We start from the raw sequence: 20,977 nt of genomic DNA, 5'->3' as shown, positions 1-20,977 counted from the left end.
GTTAGAGAGAGAATGTGCAACATTGTTTATAATGGCACTCAGTAATTATCACTTGGCCAGAGAAGAGACATTAACCAGCAGGCGCAGTCAACCCTTTATTTAGGCTCGGGTCCCCACTGGCACTCCTCAGAGTGGCACAGAAACAGTCTGAGCATTTCGTCGCTCCTGCTCCTAGGAGTTGCTCAGCAAGAGTGACTGTGCCTTTCAAGCGCTAGCTGCTTGCTTCTTTCAGGGCCAAAACCCAACCACATGTCTACATTCCACAATAGCACCGGCTCCCTTTTCCTCCTTTCTTTCTTGCTGGCTTTTCCTTTAACCTCACATCATTCTTCTTATTTTTTTTCTTTTTCTCCTCTGCTCCGACTCCTTTGTTACACACCTTCTAAAGATGCAGGTGCACTGGTACTGATGATAGCCCTGAGCATTAACAAGGCAATGGACCAATTTGCACGTGTCTACATGTGACTATGTTGGTGACCAATCACCCCATTAACCTCTGGTGGCACTGTGCTATGCTACCTCCTCCAAAGCCAGAGCAAGTTTATATTTATTTAAAAACTGTACATCGCCTTGGACCTTTCTTACATGCCATACCACAGATGTTTATAAGGCATCGTGTGTATTTGTGTTGTGCCTTATCTTGTTTATTTGCTATGTTTTGGACAATAAGATTTGAAAACTGTAGCAAGTCTAGCTCTTTCTATTTAATGGTCCGATTTCTTATTGTGCATTTTGTTCACATTACGCTGCTTTAGTATATGCATGGTGGTCCAGATCTAATTATGCAGATCCAGACCGTCTGGATGACTATAATTTATGTGGGGACGATTCCAGTTCAGCGCAAAGATGATTCTTCACGTCGTCAGTTTGCACACTTCTCGATGGTCCGGGATTTTTCAGGCGATTTTCTATGTAACAAACTTATATCCATCCATTTTCTAACCCGCTGAATCCGAATACAGGGTCACGGGGGTCTGCTGGAGCCAATCCCAGCCAACACAGGGCACAAGGCAGGAACCAATCCTGGGCAGGGTGCCAACCCACCGCAGGTAACAAACTTATAGCGTAATGAAAATTGTATAATTAGATCTGGACCACCCTATATAATTACAAGGGATTTGGCCTACGTCTTATTCTGTTTGTTTCCACTTTTTTGACAAAAGGAAGTTGAAGGATTTTTTTTTTTTTAAAGCAAAAGGTAAAGAAAATATTAACAGTAGTAAACTTATGCACATTTTCTTAATTTTTTTTTTACATATGTTGCTAAGAACAACAAAACTGTAATTCACAAATCCTTACACTTCAGCGTTGTACATTTCCAGTGCATGTTAAGCATTTTTCATCTGATGTTTTTTGAGAATCCGTCCAGCGGTTTCAAAGAAGTGTTCCTTAGGGGAAAATATGATTGACTCATTTCCATTTTGAAGGTTCTGAGGTGTAATGTTGTGAAGAGATTGGTGTGTTTTCAGAATATCTTGTAACGCTGGTGATGACAGTACTGAAGAACCGTGTGTCAGCGTTGTGTGCGCACATATTGGGTTCACCCTTTTCTCCAAGAAAGGTAGCTGAGAGGACAAATCTCGAGTCTGTTGTGGTCGGTGTAACATCATGCGAACACGTGATCTGATCATCTAGCAACAGCTAGTGAGGGGCCATCGTGCACAGCAGTAGTCATCTCAAGAGAACTGAAAGTACATTGTGTATTCAGAAACATTTAATGCTGCTGGTGTGGAGGGTTACATTTAATCTGGCCAGTATTAATGGTCACATTATGTATTTTCAGGGCCAATTCAGATCACTGATTTCATGTCAGTGAAAAGGCCAATCCAGATACGGATTCAAATGTATTTTTGCATCCCTTTAATAAAAAAAACCTCTGCAGAACCAGACATGTACAACCCTTAAATTGTTAACTTTGGTCTTTTCACAATTAAACTATAGACCAGAGGAGTTCATTGTTCATTTTTTTGACAAAATGAAATTCTACAGGCTTATTTTCATTGAACATAAAAATACTAAAATAAAATTACTTTAAAATAGTTTTTCATTAAGAAAATGTATAGAAAATTAATCTGTAAGTACATATGGCATAAAAGAAAATAAGATGCTGTGCATAGTTACAAGATGTCAATGTTTAATTTACTCTGTAACACGCTTCGCTAAACCAAAGCTTAATTTAAAGTAGCTGTCAATATTTGTCTAACAAAGTATTTATTTATATATATTGTACTAGGGGGCTTCGCTCGCCAACCCACTCCAGGCCCAACGCGCTAGTCATTTCCTGGATCTGCCGCTTGTGACGAATCGTGCTGTGCTTTTGGATACACACGAATAGCAACTCTGTCTTTGATATCTCCGTCTTTCGAAACTATTCTCGCTGACAATTCGTCACATGTTGGTTTATTATATATGCAAGCGTGATCTTTCAGATTCATATTGAAATCCAAGAAAACTTCTTTGTCTGTGTTTTTCAGATAAATTTCGTGTAAAGTGCGATACTTATTGGACGTATGGATTTGTTTTGGCTGTAGAATTTCTAATACATCCGATCGTTTAACTCTTTCAATTCTATTTGCATCGCTTCTCCGTGATCATAAATATAAACCTGACCGAATTGTGGTTTCTTTGAAATTAAACTTGTAGCTTTAATCGTTGCAGGACCACAAATTCTCATAGCGTATGGTTCTGAATCATGGAAATCTACGTTTTGAGCATTGAATGATGCGAACGCAAACAGATTATTGTAGATTTGCATATTTTGCCTGTAGTGTTTGTGGATTTTACTTTCACCGAATAACAAATCTTTTATTTCTCGTGGATACACCTCTTCATTGGGAAGAAACACTATTTTTCCCTGATGGCAACATGAATTAGATGATCTAAAAGTCTCCGACTTAAACTTTAAAGCCCAACAAGATCTACACACTTCTGTCATATCACCTATGTCCATATACACTGCTCACAAAAATTAAAGGAACACATTAAAGAAACACATTAGATACATCAGATCTCAATATGAAGTTGGATATCTATACAAATAACGACAGGGCAATGTCTTAGGAACAAAAGGATGCCAAGTCTTTTAATGGAAATAAAAGTTTTCTGCCTACAGAGGGCTCAATTGTGTAGACACCCTAAAATCAGAGTGAAATGAAGATGTGGCAGGCTAGTCCATTTTTTCAATAACTTAATTTCTGCTACTCAAAATGCTTTTCCGTATCTTGTGTGGCCCCACGAGCTTGTATGCATGCTTGACAACGTCGGGGCATGCTCCTAATGAGACGACGGATGGTGTCTTGTGGCATTTCCTCCCAGATCTGTATGAGGGCATCCCTGAGCTGTTGTACAGTCTGAGGAGCAACCTGGCGGCGCCTAATGGACCGAAACATAATGTCCCACAGATGTTCTATTGGGTTTAAGTCAGGGGATCGTGAAGGCCATTCAATTGTTTCAATTCCTTCATCCTCCAGGTACTGCCTGCATACTCTTGCCACATGAGGCCGGGCATTGTCGTGCATTAGGAGGAAACCAGGACCTACTGCACCAGCGTAGGGTCTGACAATGGGTCCAAGGATTTCATCCTGATACCTAATGGCAGTCAAGGTGTCTTTGTCTAGCTTGTAGAAGTCTGTGCGTCCCTCCATGGATATGCCTCCCCAGACCATCACTGACCCACCACCAAACTGGTCATGCCGAATGATGTTACAGACAGCATAACATTCTCCATGGCTTCTGCAGACCCTTCAACGTCTGTCACATGTGCTCAGGGTGAACCTGCTCTCATCTGTGAAAACACAGGGTGCCATTGGTGCACCTGACAATTCTGGTATTCTATGGTAAATGCCGATCGAGCTCCACTGCACTGGGTTGTGAGCACAGGGCCCACTAGAGGACATTGGGCCCTCAGACCACCCTCAATCAGACCACCCTCAAGAAGTCTGTTTCTGATGGTTTGGTCAGAGACATTCACACCAGTGGCCTGCTGGAGGTCATTTTGTAGGGCTTTGGCAGTGCTCATCCTGTTCCTCCACGCCCCAAAGGAGCAGATACTGGTCCTGCTGATGGGTTATGGACCTTCTATGGCCCTCTCCAGCTCTCCTAGAGTAACTGCTTGTCTCCTAGAATCTCCTCCATGCCCTTGAGACTGTGCAGGGAGTCACAGCAAACCTTCTGGCAATGACACGTATTGATGTGCCATCCTGGAGAAGTTGGACTACCTGTGCAACCTCTGTAGGGTCCAGGTATCACCTCATGCTACCAGTAGTGACACTGACTGTAGCCAAATGCAAAACTAGTGAAGAAACAGTCAGAAAAGATGAGGAGGGAAAAATGTCAGTGGCCTCCACCTGTTAAACCATTCCTGTTTTGGGGGTCATCTCATTGTTGCCCCTCTAGTGCATCTGTTGTTAATTTCATTAACACCACAGCAGCTGAAACTGATTAACAACCCCCTCTGCTACTTAACTGACCAGATTAATATCCCATAAGTTTCATTGACTTTATGCTATACTCTGATTAAAAAGTGTTCCTTTAATTTTTTTGAGCAGTATATTTGATCTCTTTTCGCTCTTACATTATTTCACCAAGTAATAATTTCCATTTTTTAGAGCTAATGCTATCTTTGCTATCATTTTTTTGAGACTTTCAAATTTTACTACTTTCATAATCTCAAACCTGCTCTGCATGTATATTGCTCCGTTGTTTTTGAACCACTTTATGACGTTCTAATGTTTCTTTTACTTCCACCCCCGCTTGGACAAGTTAGGTTTTCAATTCATCTCTTGACACAAAGTCTCGTCTTTCTTTTTTTTAACTGTTATGGACTATGGCCGGCATTCTTATCCCGGCCAAGACCCCCATGCCGCCAGATGGAGCCCTCCCTGCAATGTGGAGATGCCCCGAATTCCAGCAGGGCATCATGGACTATGGAGTTGTAATACACAGCCCTGCTGGATAACGTTGGGGCCGCCAGGGGACGCTGCAGGGAGACACAGAGACATTTGGTTTTCCTACAGCCCGGAAGTACTTGCAGGTCACGAGGACGGAAGAAATAAAGTGCTTCTGGGCTGACGAAGAAAGAAGAGTTTTGATTTGACCCGGAAGTGCTAGGAAGTCACATGGACTGCAGGTTAAGAAGCACTTCCGGGTCACAAACTATAAAAGGACTGTGGGAGCTTCTAGACGGGAAGCTGAGCTGGGTGGTAGGAGGGCAACGCGTCTGGGAGTGGTGGAGAGTTTATTATTGAGTATTGTATTGGTTTGTTTATGAGTATTGTGGAGGAGAGGGTGCTTTGTGCACCGTGCTGTAGAAATAAAGTCAACATTTAGACTTTTACCTGGAGTCATGGCCAGGGGTTCAAGGGAGCGATACTGCCCCCTACCTGTCACACCGTTTACTAGGTAACCATGCCTAACAATTGTGGTGATATTAAATATTGACTGCCATTTTTATTTATGCAATTGTTTTTTACCAAAACTTGTACTGTATGACACACACGCAGACAAATGAACTCGGAACAAACCCATAGCCTCCTTAGGGTTGTTTACCTCCATTAAAATGAGCCAAAAGCTCTCTTTTTTTATATAAACTATAAAAAGGTTATTACACTTCCTCTCTAATGGTACATTTTAATAATATACATCACTTGTCATAAGAGTTGCACTCACTGGTGAGTTGTCAGCACCAACCACCATCGCTCTCATTTTTGTGCTCAAGGCAAATTATCGAGCCCCTCTAGTTTTTAGTTACAGCAGGGAAAGGTGCTGCATGAAATGTAAAGACTGATGGCGCCCACCTCACTTGCACCCTGTATTCAGGATACTTCAACCTTTTTTTTTACTGCTGGATATCAGATGATACTGCGGTGGGCTGGCACCCTGTGCTGGCTGAGATTGGCTCCAGCAGACCCCCGTGACCCTGTAGTTAGGATATAACGGGTTGGGTGATGGATGGATGGATATCAGATGATAGGCCTTGTTCAGCCTGACCAAACTCTGGCTAAGAGTGCATGATAGTCAGAGAAAGCAGGAAGGCAAGGCAGGACTCAAGTGTTTTGCACAGTTAAGACTGTAGTAGTGTGTGTGGTTTTTTTTTCCCCAATAAAAAAATAACCTTAAACATGCATTCTGTAGTTTTTTCTGTACGTACATTCAATATGGTTTTTTTTTTTTTTTAAACTTAAAATGTCATGGTTCCCAGCTTTTGGAGAAGAAAACAAATAAGGCAGATGTTTTATGGATGTGTTGTTCAGTTGCTGCTTCATGAAAAAAAGGACACTTTTTTGTAAATAGCTCTCTGTCTTAGACAGATTGAGGATATATAATCTCTAACTAAGGAAATGGACTACCTGGAGTGCCACCGGTGTATTTCTTCTATCTATCTATCTATCTATCAAAGAGGACTTGTCTCACCTAGTTAACCTACATAATTTAATGCCTCTCTTTATATTTGCTTCTATTCGTTTCGATGCAACTATCACTTTTAAGTGAAAGCTTAAAGCCTTTGTCTCTGTCCAACTGCTACTATTGTTTCTGGAAGGTTAGATTGATCATTCCTAGTTAACTATAGTCTCTTAATGGCACAAGAGGACCCCCTTGTCAAGTTCTCAGTTGTTCATAAACTGGTTTGAAAATAAAGACAAGCTCAGTCAGTGCACAGCCTGGAATAGAGGCATCATGGGTGAGACACGCGAGGTGCAGCCCAGTCAGAGAGACACGTAACAGAGATTACAGGTACAGCAAGTGTTCTATAGCTGATTTGGACATTTCTTAAGAGATCAGTCGGTACTGTTTCATGTTAGGTGGAGGTCATGGAGATCTGATAACATGATAAAACACACTCTTATATCAACTTCATGATTAAACAAACTGTGCATTAAATGTCCATTTGAGCAGAATTCACTATTTCTTGATGATCACCTTCAGACTAACAGACTAAATGCCATGGTTTGAATCTCCAAACAGTAATCTGAAGTCACTTATGATGTCACTGGGCCTCAGTTTACAAGAAACAGCTCATGTGCCAATGAGTAGAATCTGTTAGGATCTGCAATTTAGAAGGAGGAATTCAGTAGCACTCTTTAAAAAGCCCGTTCTAGACGGAAGTGGAAAGCACAACTCCGACTTCATTCTAAGATCTCTCATAAAATCTTGCAAATTGATAGGGCAAATAAAGTAGAGCGCTGGCTCTCTCACTAAAGTATTTGTGCTGGTAACTGGAAGGTTGCCGGTTTGAATCCTGGCAGTACCAGAAGCAACGCTATTTCCGTTGGGCCCTTGAGCAAGGTCCTTAACCAGCAATCACTCCATGGGTGTTGTACAAATAGCTGACCCCAAACATCTCTCTGTGCATCGCTGGAGCGTAAGTTGGGGATGTGAAAAAATGACAAACTTCAAATGTAAGAAATTGTATAGGGCAAATAAAATGAATTATTATTAAATAAAAGTGCTGTGAAATGAAACAATAACTTGAAATATGATTCAAAATAATTAAATGACAATTTTAACATTTCTTTCTTTATTTGTGTATTTCAGTGACATCACATGCAACATAAAATACAGCTTGAGTTTAAAACTCACTTTCACTTGTTGAAGCTCAGAGGGCGGGCTCTAGAAAATGCTGTGTTTTAATTGGAGAATCATTGGCCCACCCCCTCAGCTTTGACAAGGGTCACTTTTAAACTCAAGCTGCATCTCATGTTGAGCTTGGAAGAATATTATGGACAAAAGTAAATCAATAAATAAGCAAGAAAAAGCATATTATTACAAATGTATTTCTATGCTGACATTTCATGTTTTTCTTTGTCACCTTTTATGGTAGTTATATTTATTTTCATATTTAATTCTGTTCAAAATATTCCTCCATATACAACAAACAGTTCGCCTTTTTTCTCATGATCTTGTCAATAGCCAGTGTCTTCTGCCTTAAAAATATCTCAGCAAAACACCAGGGTCATGTAGTAAATAAGGCCAGGGGCCAGTGTGACAATGAAGGAGGAGGACACAGAGATATGGTTGGTGTAAAATAAAACCAATTTTACTGTACATACAGTCATAGCCGAAATTATTGGCACCCCTGGAATTTTCCCAGAAAATTGTTGCAATTGCAAATCTTTTGGTATCCACATGTTTATTTCCTTTATGTGCATTGGAACAACACAAAAAACAGAGGAAAAAAAGCCAAATCTGACATCATTTCACACAAAACTCAAAAACTGGGCTGGACAAAATTATTGGCACCCTCAACTTAATATTTGGTTGCACGGCCTTTGGAAAAAATAACTGAAATCAAGCACTTCCTATAACCATCACCAAGCTTGTTCCACCTCTCAACTTGAATTTCCGACCACTTTTCTTTTGCAAATTGCTCAAGGTCTCTCAGATTTGAAGGGCGCCTTCTCCCAACGGCAATTTTGAGGTCTCTCCATAAGTGTTCAATCGGATTTAGATCCAGACTCATTGCTGGCCATTTCAGAACTCTCCAGTGCTTTGTCTTCAACCACTTCTGGGTGCTTTTAGAGGTATGTTTGGGGTCATCGTCCTGCTGGAACACCTGACGCAGACCCAGCTTTCTGACACTGGGCCCTACATTGCACGCCAATATCTTTTGGTAGTCTTCAGATTTCATGATGCCTTGCACACAGCCAAGGCATCCAGTTCAAGAGGCAGCAAAACATCCCCAAAACATCTTAGAACCTCCACCATGTTTGACTGTAGGTACTGTGCTCTTTTCTTTGTAGGCCTCATTCTGTTTGTGTTGTTCCAATGCACATAAAGGAAATAAACATGTGTATAGCAAAACATTTGGAATTGCAACAATTTTCTGGAAGAAATGGTGCATTTTCTGGGGAAATTCCAGGGGTGGCAATAATTTCGTCCATGACTGTAGTTTAAGAAATATATGCAACAGACAGTTCTTTAAAATTTTTAAAAATAATTTTAAAGTGCAGTCTCTTCAGTGAAAAATAAATTAAATTATATGTGTGTCAATACTTTAAAAATAATCAAAAACTGTACACTGTATATATTCCATGCACCCTAGCATTGTGTGAACAATCAGAAATACCCACACATCCAGTCCACGGCCGTGCTTCTTGGAATCATAAGCTCTTAAGAGCCTCTATTGTTATACCACCCCCTTTGTCTTTATCTTAAAAAAGGGATTACAGGATTACCAGAAAATATATATCTTTACATGCTGTATATACACGTATAAAATACAGGGTGTTCCAAAATGAAGTTCCACATTTCTCAAGGTAGTTTTCCTAGGGAGAGGAAGCCGAGTGGGGTGGGGTGGGTGTCCTTTCATAGGCAATCTTGTGTAGTTTTCAGTCAGCAACATGCCTTAGTCCAATGCGCACCGTGCTTCTGCTGTTAAACAACAACAACATTTATTTATATAGCACATTTTCATACAAACATAAAGCGTTCTTCAAAAACAACAAATCCATCATCACTACGCAACGTGCCTTCCAAACGCACTTCAGCATTCCTCCTAAAAGCAACGTCCCTAATCAGAAAACAATTCTTCAGTGGGTGGATAAATTTAGACAGATGGGTACAATATTGAACAGAAAATCTCTAGGCCGTCCTCGGACTGTACGAACGCCTGAAATCATCCAAGCTGTAAGGGCATCAATTTTGCAGTCTCCTTGACATTCAGCACGCAAACATGCTTCTGCCTTAGGCATTTCCAACATGTCTTTGAGGAGGATTTTGCAGGAGGACCTTAATTTCCATCCATAGAAAGTGATGGTAACGCAGGAACTCAAAGAGAAAGAGACTGGGAGAGCCGTAGAGAGTTGTGGATGAACTTCCTGCAAGCCATTCATCGAGATGCCATCGTCATGTGCAGTGATGAGGTACTATTCCATTTGAATGGATGAGCAACTAAGCAAAACTTTCACTATTGAGCTGAAACCAACCTGCGTGAATGTTAGAGATCCCTGCAAAGTGAGCATATTACAGTTTGGTGGGCTGTTGCAGAATTTGGCATTGTAGGCCCTTACTTTTTTTTTTTTTTTTTAGTAATGGTCGCCGTCACTTCAGAACATTACCTGGAAATGCTCGGAGAACTTTTTTTGTGGCCTAAACTGGAAGAAATGGATGTGGAGGTTGCCTGGTTTCAACAGGATGGAGCAACAGCTCATATGGTGCAGAGATCCGTGCAAGGGTTGTGGGAGATGTTTCCGGGGAAGCTGATCTTCCTACGCAGTGATGTCACGTTTGCCTGACCTCGCTCTGTGCGATTTCTTCTGGTGGGGATATCTCAAGTCGAAGGTATACAGATAGATAGATAGATACTTTATTAATCCCAAGGGGAAATTCACATACTCCAGCAGCAGCATACTGATAAAAAAAACAATATTAAAAGGTGAAACAGACAATAACTTTGTATAATGTTAACGTTTACCCCCCCGGGTGGAACTGAAGAGTCGCATAGTGTGGTTGAGGAACGATCTCCTCAGTCTGTCAGTGGAGCAGGACAATGACAGCAGTCTGTCGCTGAAGCTGCTCCTCTGTCTGGAGATGATCCTGTTCAGTGGATTCTCCATGATTGACAGGAGCCTGCTCAGCGCCCGTTGCTCTGCCACGGATGTCAAGCTGTCCAGCTCCATGCCTACAACAGAGCCTGCCTTCCTCACCAACACACACCAACCTCAAAACCTTGAAGCCGTCAAGGACACTATTGCCCTTGAAAGGGCCAAATGAGTCATGTGAGCATTCAGAAATCGTCTAGAAAAGTGTATCGCTAATGATGGCCACCACCTTGAAGACATCATTTTTAAAACACAGTAAAAAAAAATCTATTTGTATACTCTTTCTAATGTCGTGATGAATATTATTTTATCTTGTATTGTTTTTGTAGAATAAATGTTTGAAATGTGGTACTTCTTTTTGGCTCTAAACTAACTTTCACATTATTATCAACAGATCTTCTTTCAGTGCCACCAGCCACAACACAAAACTAGGCCTTCCTTCTGAGTGTGAAATGTGCCAGTACTTAATGGTACACAATATCGGCACCTTAGCATACCTCTGTGTGGCATCACCTTTTTAAAATCTCCACAGGAACCTCCATTTTTTCATTGAATGTTGAGGTCTACTGGGCCTTGGAAGCCTCAAATGCGCTCCCTGAAATCACCACCACATCCCCAATTACCTGCTTCTCGTTGATCGCCTGTCAATGAATCAAGACAAGTGCAGTTTCATCCTATTCCCCACCACCCGACCACCAGCAATCAAATTATACATGAATTGCCATAACAAGAATACCTACTGCTAGTAATTTAGTTCCACTTCAAGCACAGCCCAACTATCAGTTGCAAAATTTACTTGGGAGCTTCATCAGAGCAGACAGCCTGGCAGTGTATTGGACTGCTGGCTAATAATATGTAAGCAAAAATTTGACATTTTAATACCATTTGTTTTAAATTATGTTTGAAAGTAGTCATTGTTCAAATAAAAAAAAAACTTACATAAACAGCACACATATCTGTTTTTTCATATTTTATTTTCAGATTATTAGTCCCCCCCCCCAAGAATTGTTCTCAATTGCACTTGCAAACTAACACAGACTTGCTGCAGCCGTGCTGACTGAAGGAGCAGCGTTTCACTGGCGTCTGCTTCCTAGTTGTGCCATTCCTCACTTGTACAGGATCCAACTTCCTGTGACTTCTAATTAGCTACACACAGTGGGAGTGGTGGCTCTGAGGCCAGGGATCTGTGCTGGCAATCGGAAGGTTGCCGGTTCGAATCCCGTAAATGCCAATAGGGACTCTGCTCTGTTGGGCCCTTGAGCAAGACCCTTAACCTGCAATTGCTGAGCACTTTGAGTAGTGAGAAAAGCGCTATATAAATGCAAAGAATTATTATTATTATTATACTGCTTGCTTGTTGGGGTGTTATGAAGTATCCAGAGTCTTACCTGGGTTTATCTGAAAATGTTTAAAAAAAAACGAACAGGTCAATTTGGTTGGATGTTATCACTGTACATAGGTCTTGGCGTTCAGAGCCAATATCTAAGAAACAGCTTGATCTAAAATGTTCTCTCCTTATTGAGATCTGGTCATCCAGGAGATCTACAAAATTCCACCCAAAAAAAATTTCTCACAAAAACAGCAATTTTAAGACGTGAAGATCAGTTTAAGCTTTCCACAGAGATGTACAGACACCATGTTAAAATCAACTTTTCTCAGCGTTTTAAAACATCATAGAATAAAAATGTGAACTTCAGATTTTTGACTGCACTGCCAAATTTCTATTTGCATGTAAGTAAAAAGACTAAAGTTTTTAATGCATGGTAAAATGTTAATTAGCTTTATATTTTGTGCCTTGTAATGATGGACTCTTTGTTTTGAAGAGCTTAAGATATGTCCAGTTTAAAGGGATACTCCACCCAATTTGTTTTTTTTAACATGCAACTTACCCCATGCACTTCGTAGTGAAGGCAAAGCAAAAATGTAATCTCATGTTTTCATGTAGAATGGGCAGAAAAAGTTTTCCATAGCAGAACTCAATGGTCACTAAGCGTGTACAACAGCGAACATTTAGCATGTCTACCTACACTTCAATAGCAGAATTATTTACAGAAACTGGATTTCTCAAATGCCATGTCCTTGTTCTGATTAGAGAAATCGGGTTATTGGCAGAAGTAGATTTCTCTGCCAATAATTCCATTTTGTGGCCATGTAAACCCATAACCGATTTAATGAAGGACTTTGTAGTCTACGCATGTCTGTTGCACTCTGTCTGCCTGCACATTTATTTGCTTAAAGCAGCCATAGATTGAAGCATCCAAAAAACACCTTTCTAGAGGCAAATGTGAAGGCAAGCACATTATTCCCTCTCCTGGCTGAAATAATCTGTCTCAATATTTCAGAAGCCGCTGAATATGTGTTTACAAACCGCACATACAATTCTAAACTCGGTACCACAATCTGAAAAGCAGCAGGGTAACACTTTAAAGGTAATGTGCGTTATGGAGTCTGGTTACTTTATAAAGTAATGAGTAATCAAACGCAATGCACGTGCAGTGTCCTCCCATCAGTCCCCCGTCCACACTGCCACGTTTGTTTCTGGCCTGTGCTATTAAAATACCTATACTATTATTATTCCTGCATCACTGGGCGTAAGGCAAGATGCACAATGACCTTTGCAAGGGAAAATTGCAAAGCCAAACAGAAAAGAATTGTCTACGAGCATCCAATAACATAAATCCTTAAATAAAGCGTCAATTTGACTAGAAATATTTATAAAACACAAGAAAATTATACCAGGTGTCATATTTTCTGATTCACGGTGGCCTGCGTTGATGATTAACTCTTTTGTTCATTTTAATGAAGTTGTAGGATTTTGAGAAATGAGACCTCCAGAAGATCACTTGGCCATGTAAACACAGATTACTAAAAAAGCAGGTTTCTACCTTACTCAAGTTTTTCCCCTTAACCATGTAACTTATTTGCATGTAAACGCACTTAATGTGAAAAACGTCCATGGAGAAAAGGGAAAAAAAAAAAACCTTGCATTACTCATGTTGCATAATCCACATGTCCATTGTAAACAGCTGCTCCCTCACGATATGCAAAACAGATGATGTTTTTGCTAAAATAATTAGTTGTACATAACTGGAAAAGACTTATGGGATTACCTTTTTGAATTTAAGACTTGTCTCTTTATACATGCACTGTAAACTACATGTAATGGAAAAAATTAGTACCAATGGGTGTGATGGATTCCCAGTTCCAGTACCTTAGTGTAGACTTTCCTGGAGAGGCTGGATGGTGCAATTCCTCTGTAACTGGAACACACCCTTACACTTTAAAAAATAGGGACCACCACTCATTTGCCACTTCTGAAACGCTGTTCCCTCTTTACATGTAACACTGAAAAGGTCGATAGGCAGTTCAGCTCCACAATCTCCACTGTTTTTATCACTTCCGGCTGGATTGCTTCTACCCCGAACAGCTCTGACACATTGGAAGTTACCATTGCAGTGACCTCTGCCACAGCTTCTGGTACCACTTTGTCTGTGGAAAGCGTATCCATCTTGTGTAGAGTGGTTTCTCCACCTGTGAATGGTATTTCCAATTGCGGGCACCATTTCCAAGCCCTAGCTATGAACAACATGGGTGATGGTCCCATCAGACCTTCCTGAATTGTCAGTCTGCCCGAGACTGTTTCTAGCCATAGTTATATATATATATATATATATATATATATATATATATATATACACACACACACATACACACATACATACATACATATATACACACATACATACACACACACACATATATATATATATACTGCTCAAAAGAATTAAAGGAACACTTTTGAATCAGAGTATAGCATAAAGTCAGTGAAACTTATGGGATATTAATCTGGTCAGTTAAGTAGCAGAGGGGGTTGTTAATCAGTTTCAGCTGCTGTGGTGTTAATGAAATTAACAACAGATGCACTAGAGGGGCAACAATGAGATGACCCCCAAAACAGGAATGGTTTAACAGGTGGAGGCCACTGACATTTTTCCCTCCTCATCTTTTCTGACTGTTTCTTCACTAGTTTTGCATTTGGCTACAGTCAGTGTCACTACTGGTAGCATGAGGCGATACCTGGACCCTACAGAGGTTGCACAGGTAGTCCAACTTCTCCAGGATGGCACATCAATACGTGTCATTGCCAGAAGGTTTGCTGTGTCTCCCTGCACAGTCTCAAGGGCATGGAGGAGATTCTAGGAGACAAGCAGTTACTCTAGGAGAGCTGGAGAGGGCCATAGAAGGTCCATAACCCATCAGCAGGACCAGTATCTGCTCCTTTGGGCAAGGAGGAACAGGATGAGCACTGCCAGAGCCCTACAAAATGACCTCCAGCAGGCCACTGGTGTGAATGTCTCTGACCAAACAACCAGAAAGACTTCATGAGGGTGACCCAAGGGCCCCATGTCCTCTAATGGGCCCTGAGCTCACTGCCCAGCAGCATGCAGCTCGATTGGCATTCGCCATAGAATACCAGAATTGGCAGATGCACCACTGGTGCCCTGTGCTTTACAGATGAGAGCAGGTTCACCTGAGCACGTGACAGAAGTGAAAGGGTCTGGAGAAGCCATGGAGAACATTATGCTGCCTGTAACATCATTCAGCATGAGCAGTTTGGTGGTGGGTTAATGATTGTCTGGGAGGCATATCCATGGAGGGTCACACAGACCGCTACAGGCTTGACAAAGGCACCTTGGCTGCCATTAGGTATCAGGATGAAATCCTTGGACCCATTGTCAGACCCTATGCTGGTACAGTGGCTCCTGGTGCACGACAATTCCTGGCCTCATGTGGTGAGAGTATGCAGGCAGTTCCTGGAGGATGAAGGAATTGATACCATTGACTGGCCACCACACTTTCCTGACCTAAATCCAATAGAACACCTCTGGGACATTATGTTTTGGTCCATCCAATGCCACCAGGTTGCACCTCAGACTGTCCAGGAGCTCAGTGATGCCCTGGTCCAGATCTGGGAGGAGATCCCCACAACACCATCTGTCATCTCATTAGAAGCATGCACCGATGTTGTCAGGCATGTATACAAGAACACAGGGGCCATACAAAGTGCTGTGTACAATTTTGAGTTGCTGCAATTAAATTTTGGCAAAATGGACTAGCCTGCCACATCATTTTTTCACTCTGATTTTTGGGGTGTCTTTGAATTCAGGGCTCTGTAGGTTGATCATTTTCATTTCCATCAAGCGATGTGGCATCCTTTCGTTCCTAACACATTACCCAGTCTATATCAGTATAGATATCCAGGAGGATTTCTTTTTCCCATTGAGATCTGATGTGTTTTCAAAGTGTTCCTTTAATTTTTTGAGCAGTATATATATATATATATATATATATATATATATATATATATATACACTAGACATTAAGCCCGTTACAATAACGGGTGCTAGAACAGTAGTGTATAAACATTAGTAGGAACAGTCTACACTCACCTAAAGGATTATTAGGAACACCCCCTTTCACCTTCAGAACTGCCTTAATTCTACGTGGCATTGATTCAACAAGGTGCTGAAAGCATTCTTTAGAAATGTTGGCCCATATTGATAGGATAGCATCTTGCAGTTGATGGAGATTTGTGGGATGCACATCCAGGGCACGAAGCTCCCGTTCCACCACATCCTAAAGATGCTCTATTGGGTTGAGATCTGGTGACTGTGGGGGCCATTTTAGTACAGTGAACTCATTGTCATTTTCAAGAAATCAATTTGAAATGATTCGAGCTTTGTGACATGGTGCATTATCCTGCTGGAAGTAGCCATCAGAGGATGGGTACATGGTGGTCATAAAGGGATGGACATGGTCAGAAACAATGCTCAGGTAGCCCGTGGAATTTAAACAATGCCAAATTGGCACTAAGGGCCCTAAAGTGTGCCAAGAAAACATCCCCCACACCATTACACCACCACCACCAGCCTGCACAGTGGTAACAAGGCACGATGGATCCATGTTCTCATTCTGTTTACGCCGAATTCTGACTCTACCATTTGAATGTCTCAACAGAAATCGAGACTCATCAGACCAGGCAACATTTTTCCAGTCTTCAACTGTCCAATTTTGGTGAGCTCGTGCAAATTGTAGCCTCTTTTTCCTATTTGTAGTGGAGATGAGTGGTACCCGGTGGGGTCTTCTGCTGTTGTAGCCCATCCGCCTCAAGGTTGTGCGTGTTGTGGCTTCACAAATGCTTTGCTGCATACCTCGGTTGTAACGAGTGGTTATTTCAGTCAAAGTTGCTCTTCTATCCGCTTGAATCAGTCGGCCCATTCTCCTCTGACCTCCAGCATCAACAAGGCATTTTCACCCACAGGACTGCCGCATACTGGATGTTTTTCCCTTTTCACACCATTCTTTGTAAACCCTAGAAATGGTTGTGCGTGAAAATCCCAGTAACTGAGCAGATTGTGAAATACTCAGACCGGCCCGTCTGGAACCAACAACCATGCTACGCTCAAAATTGCTTAAATCACCTTTCTTTCCCATTCTGACATTCAGTTTGGAGTTCAGGAGATTGTCTTGACCAGGACCACACCCCTAAATGCATTGAAGCAACTGCCATGTGATTGGTTGATTAGATAATTGCATTAATGAGAAATTGAACAGGTGTCCTAATAATCCTTTAGGTGAGTCTATATTAAATGGCAAGGGAGCTTGACCTCATTCTGTTTCTTGTCTTAATTTTTTTTTTTTTGTCAAAAATATTTTTGCAAGAAGCCTAAAGTAAAATAATAATAAAAATAAAATAGAAACGTATATGACAACACAGTAAGTATAATTAATACAGTATTGTCTTAGTATAAAACTTTGTAACAATCTGTAAGACACAATATCTGAAGAAGATATTTAGGAAAAATTTTCTGTTTTTTTACCTCATGAAATGTTTCTATAAAATTTCATTACAGACAACATTTCTTGTAAATATTCTGTCTGAGTTTGGCAACATTTTGCCTTGATCAGGACCATCTACAACCTTGGCAACAACATCTGGAAAACTTCTAACTCTTGATAATGCAACATATAACTGACCGTGGCTGAATACTGGTTCTGGCAAGTAAATGCCAACTTTTTGTAAGGTTTGCTCTTCTGAGTCTCTCTCATTTAGCGTTTTTCTGACGCTCATTTTCTTTTTCTTCAATCGATCTATTTGTTCGTATTTTTTTTTGTCTTTCAGCCTTTCTTTTGCTGATGTTTACTTGTTGAGCTGACCATTCTTCCAGGAGATGTTGCTTATATAGGATTTGATTGTCCGTGTCTTTTGTCCTACTTGACGTGTCCTTTTTTGTTTGGGTGGCATGTTGTTAGTAGATATGTCCGTAATAGTTTCTATTACAGTAATACTGACTTGTATGTGGCTGTAATATGCGTCACTATATTGTGTGTCTTTAATTTTCTCTCGCAGTAATGGTTTGTATTTCTGGTTTGTATTTCCGTAAAATGCCTGTAATTTTCTCTGACAGTAATACTGACTTTGATGTCTCTAATATGACTTTAATTTTCTGTCATAACATTGGGCAATCAGCAGAGTGTCCCCAGCAACTGATTTAATGTGTGGCGTGTAGCTGATAATTGTGCCCGTGGCGTCTCCCCAGCAAGTACTGTTTAGTTCCCCAGCAAGTATTTTAATCTGTGCTGGCGTGCAGCTGATTACTGTATGTGTGGCATCTCTCCAGCAACGGATTTTATGTGTGCGGCCGCGACTACCCAATCAGCACTCTCCCCAGCAATGTTGTGCTTTATGTCTTATCATGCGAGGCAGCAGCTAGGCCATTCACTGTGTGTGCGTCCACGGTGCCGTGTGCATGGGCGGGGCACGGCGCGATGCATGGTGCGGCCCGCGCATGCGCTCTTCATCAGAAGACACACACACACATGGACACCTGGACGCACACAGGGTTTTATTAAAGAGGATATATAACAAAAAAAAAAAATATATTTTTCCATGGTCTCATCAAATTCCTACCACAAACCGGTCTTTGCTTCAGCCACTGGATTAGCTGCTTTTTGGCCTGTTGATACCTGGAGAGCTTCCTGTTAACACTGCACTGAGGTCCTCTTTCTTTTGACTTTGCAGCCATTAAATATGTGCAAACCACCTTTTAGCCACGTCTCAATGCAGCTGCGTCCATTATTGAGGTCTTGACCAAGGTCCATGGAGACTCCACAACTCTTACTTCTACTAAGATGAGAAGAGGTATTTGTTATTGTCATTTTCAGTGCACACTCACTATACATCTGGATCTTCCTGGTCTGACCAGTTTCAAATATCTAAAAGAAATTAACCTTACAGACAATGTCAGCACATATTTGAAATAAAAAAAATTAAGCACAAGGAAGATTCTTGCCCAGTTAAGAATTCCTACTCTTAAAATAACCACACAAGTAACTGGATATTTCTGTGCATCCAATATCAAATAAACTGATGCAGACCATCCAGATGCTCCAGCTCCCCTCTGTCTAACACTTCTCATAGGGAAAATACTTGGGGAAACATTTTTGTGCAAGATGTGTGCTTATCACCCTCTATGAATTTGAAATAACAAGTATTTTATGATGATTCAAAATGCTAAAAGAGTAGATATAACTTGTAGTATATTAAAGAGCAATGGGAATGTTTGAGCAGCATTTGGTTTAATCTCCAGTTATTACTGCACTGACAATAAATGTTTGAGGAGATATTCAATATGTATTTGACTTTTCAACATGCATTAAATGCAGCCTATTGTTATGAGTGGTTTCTAGTGTTTGAGAAACACACATTCATTATTAGCACTGAGAAACTGTCTTGGAATTCATCAGTAGTTTAAACGCACCAACCTACAAATCTGAATGACATATAGCTAAGAAATAATAATTACTGTGTTTTTAATTCTTAATTACAGTCATATGAAAATGTTTGGGAACCCCTCTCAGCCTGCATAATAATTTACTCTGCTTTCAACAAAAAAACTAACAGTGGTATGTTTTTCATTTCCTAGGAACATCTGAGTACTGGGGTGTTTTCTGAACAAAGATTTTTTAGTGAAGCAGTATTGTATATAGTTGTATGAAATTAAATCAAATGTGAAAATCTGGCTGTGCAAAAATTTGGGTACCCTTGTTATTTTGCTGATTTGAATGCATGTAACTGCTCAATACTGATTACTTGCAACAACAAATTGGTTTGATTAGCTTGTTACGCCTTGAACTTCATAGATAGGTGTGTCCAATCATGAGAAAAAGTATTAAGGTGGTCAATTGCAAGTTGTGCTTCCCTTTGACTCTCCTCTGAAGAGTGACAGCATGGGATCCTCAAAGCAACTCTCAAAAGATCTGAAAACAAAGATTGTTCAGTATCATGGTTTAGGGGAAGGCTACAAAAAGCTATCTCAGAGGTTTAAACTGTCAGTTTCAACTATAAGGAATGGAATCAGGAAATGGAAGGCCACAGGCACAGTTGCTGTTAAACCCTGCATGTCTGGCAGGCCAAGAAAAATACAGGAGCAGAATATACACAGGATTGTAAGAATGGTTACAGACAACCCACAGATCACCTCCAAAGACCTGCAAGAACATCTTGCTGCAGATGGTGTATCTGTACATCGTTCTACAATTCAGCACAATTTGCACAAAGAACATTTGTATGGCAGGGTGATGAGAAAGAAGCCCTTTCTGCACTCACTCCACAAACAGAGTTGCTTGTTGTATGCAAATGCTTTTTTAGACAAGCCAGATTCGTTTGGGAACAAAGTGTTTGGACTGATGAGACAAAAATTGAGTTATTTGGACATAACAAAAAGCACTTTGCATGGCGGAAGATGAACACCGCATTCCAAGAGAGACACCTGCTAACTACTGTCAAATTTAGTGGAGGTGCCATCATGCTGTGGGGATGTGTGGCTAGTTCAGGGACTGGGGCCTTTGTTAAAGTCGAGGGTCAGATGAATTCAACCCAATATCAACAAATTCTTCAGGATAATGTTCAATCATCAGTCACAAAGCTGAAGTTACGCAGGGGTTGGATATTCCAACAAGACAATGACCCAAAACACAGTTTGAAATCTACAAAACTATTCATGCAGAGGGAGAAGTACAATGTTCTGAAATGGCCATCACAGCCTCCTGACTTGAATATCATCGAAAATCTATGGGATGATTTGAAGCAGGCTGCCTTGCTCGGCAGCCATCGAATTTTACCGGACTGGAGAGATTTTGTATAGAAGAATGGTCAGAAATACCTCCATCCAGAATCCAGACACTCATCAAAGGCTATAGGAGGCGTCTAGAGGCTGTTATATTTGCAAAAGGAGGCTCAACTAAGTACTGATGTAATATCTCTGTTGGGGTGCCCACATTTATGCACCTGTCTAATTTTGTTATGATGCATATTGCATATTTTCTGTTAATCCAGTAAAATTAATGTCACTGCTGAAATACCACTGTTTCCATAA

Source organism: Polypterus senegalus, chromosome 1 (genome assembly GCF_016835505.1).
Source record: "Polypterus senegalus isolate Bchr_013 chromosome 1, ASM1683550v1, whole genome shotgun sequence".
NCBI classification, from domain to species: Eukaryota; Metazoa; Chordata; class Cladistia; order Polypteriformes; family Polypteridae; genus Polypterus; species Polypterus senegalus.
This window is presented reverse-complemented; position numbering follows the sequence as displayed.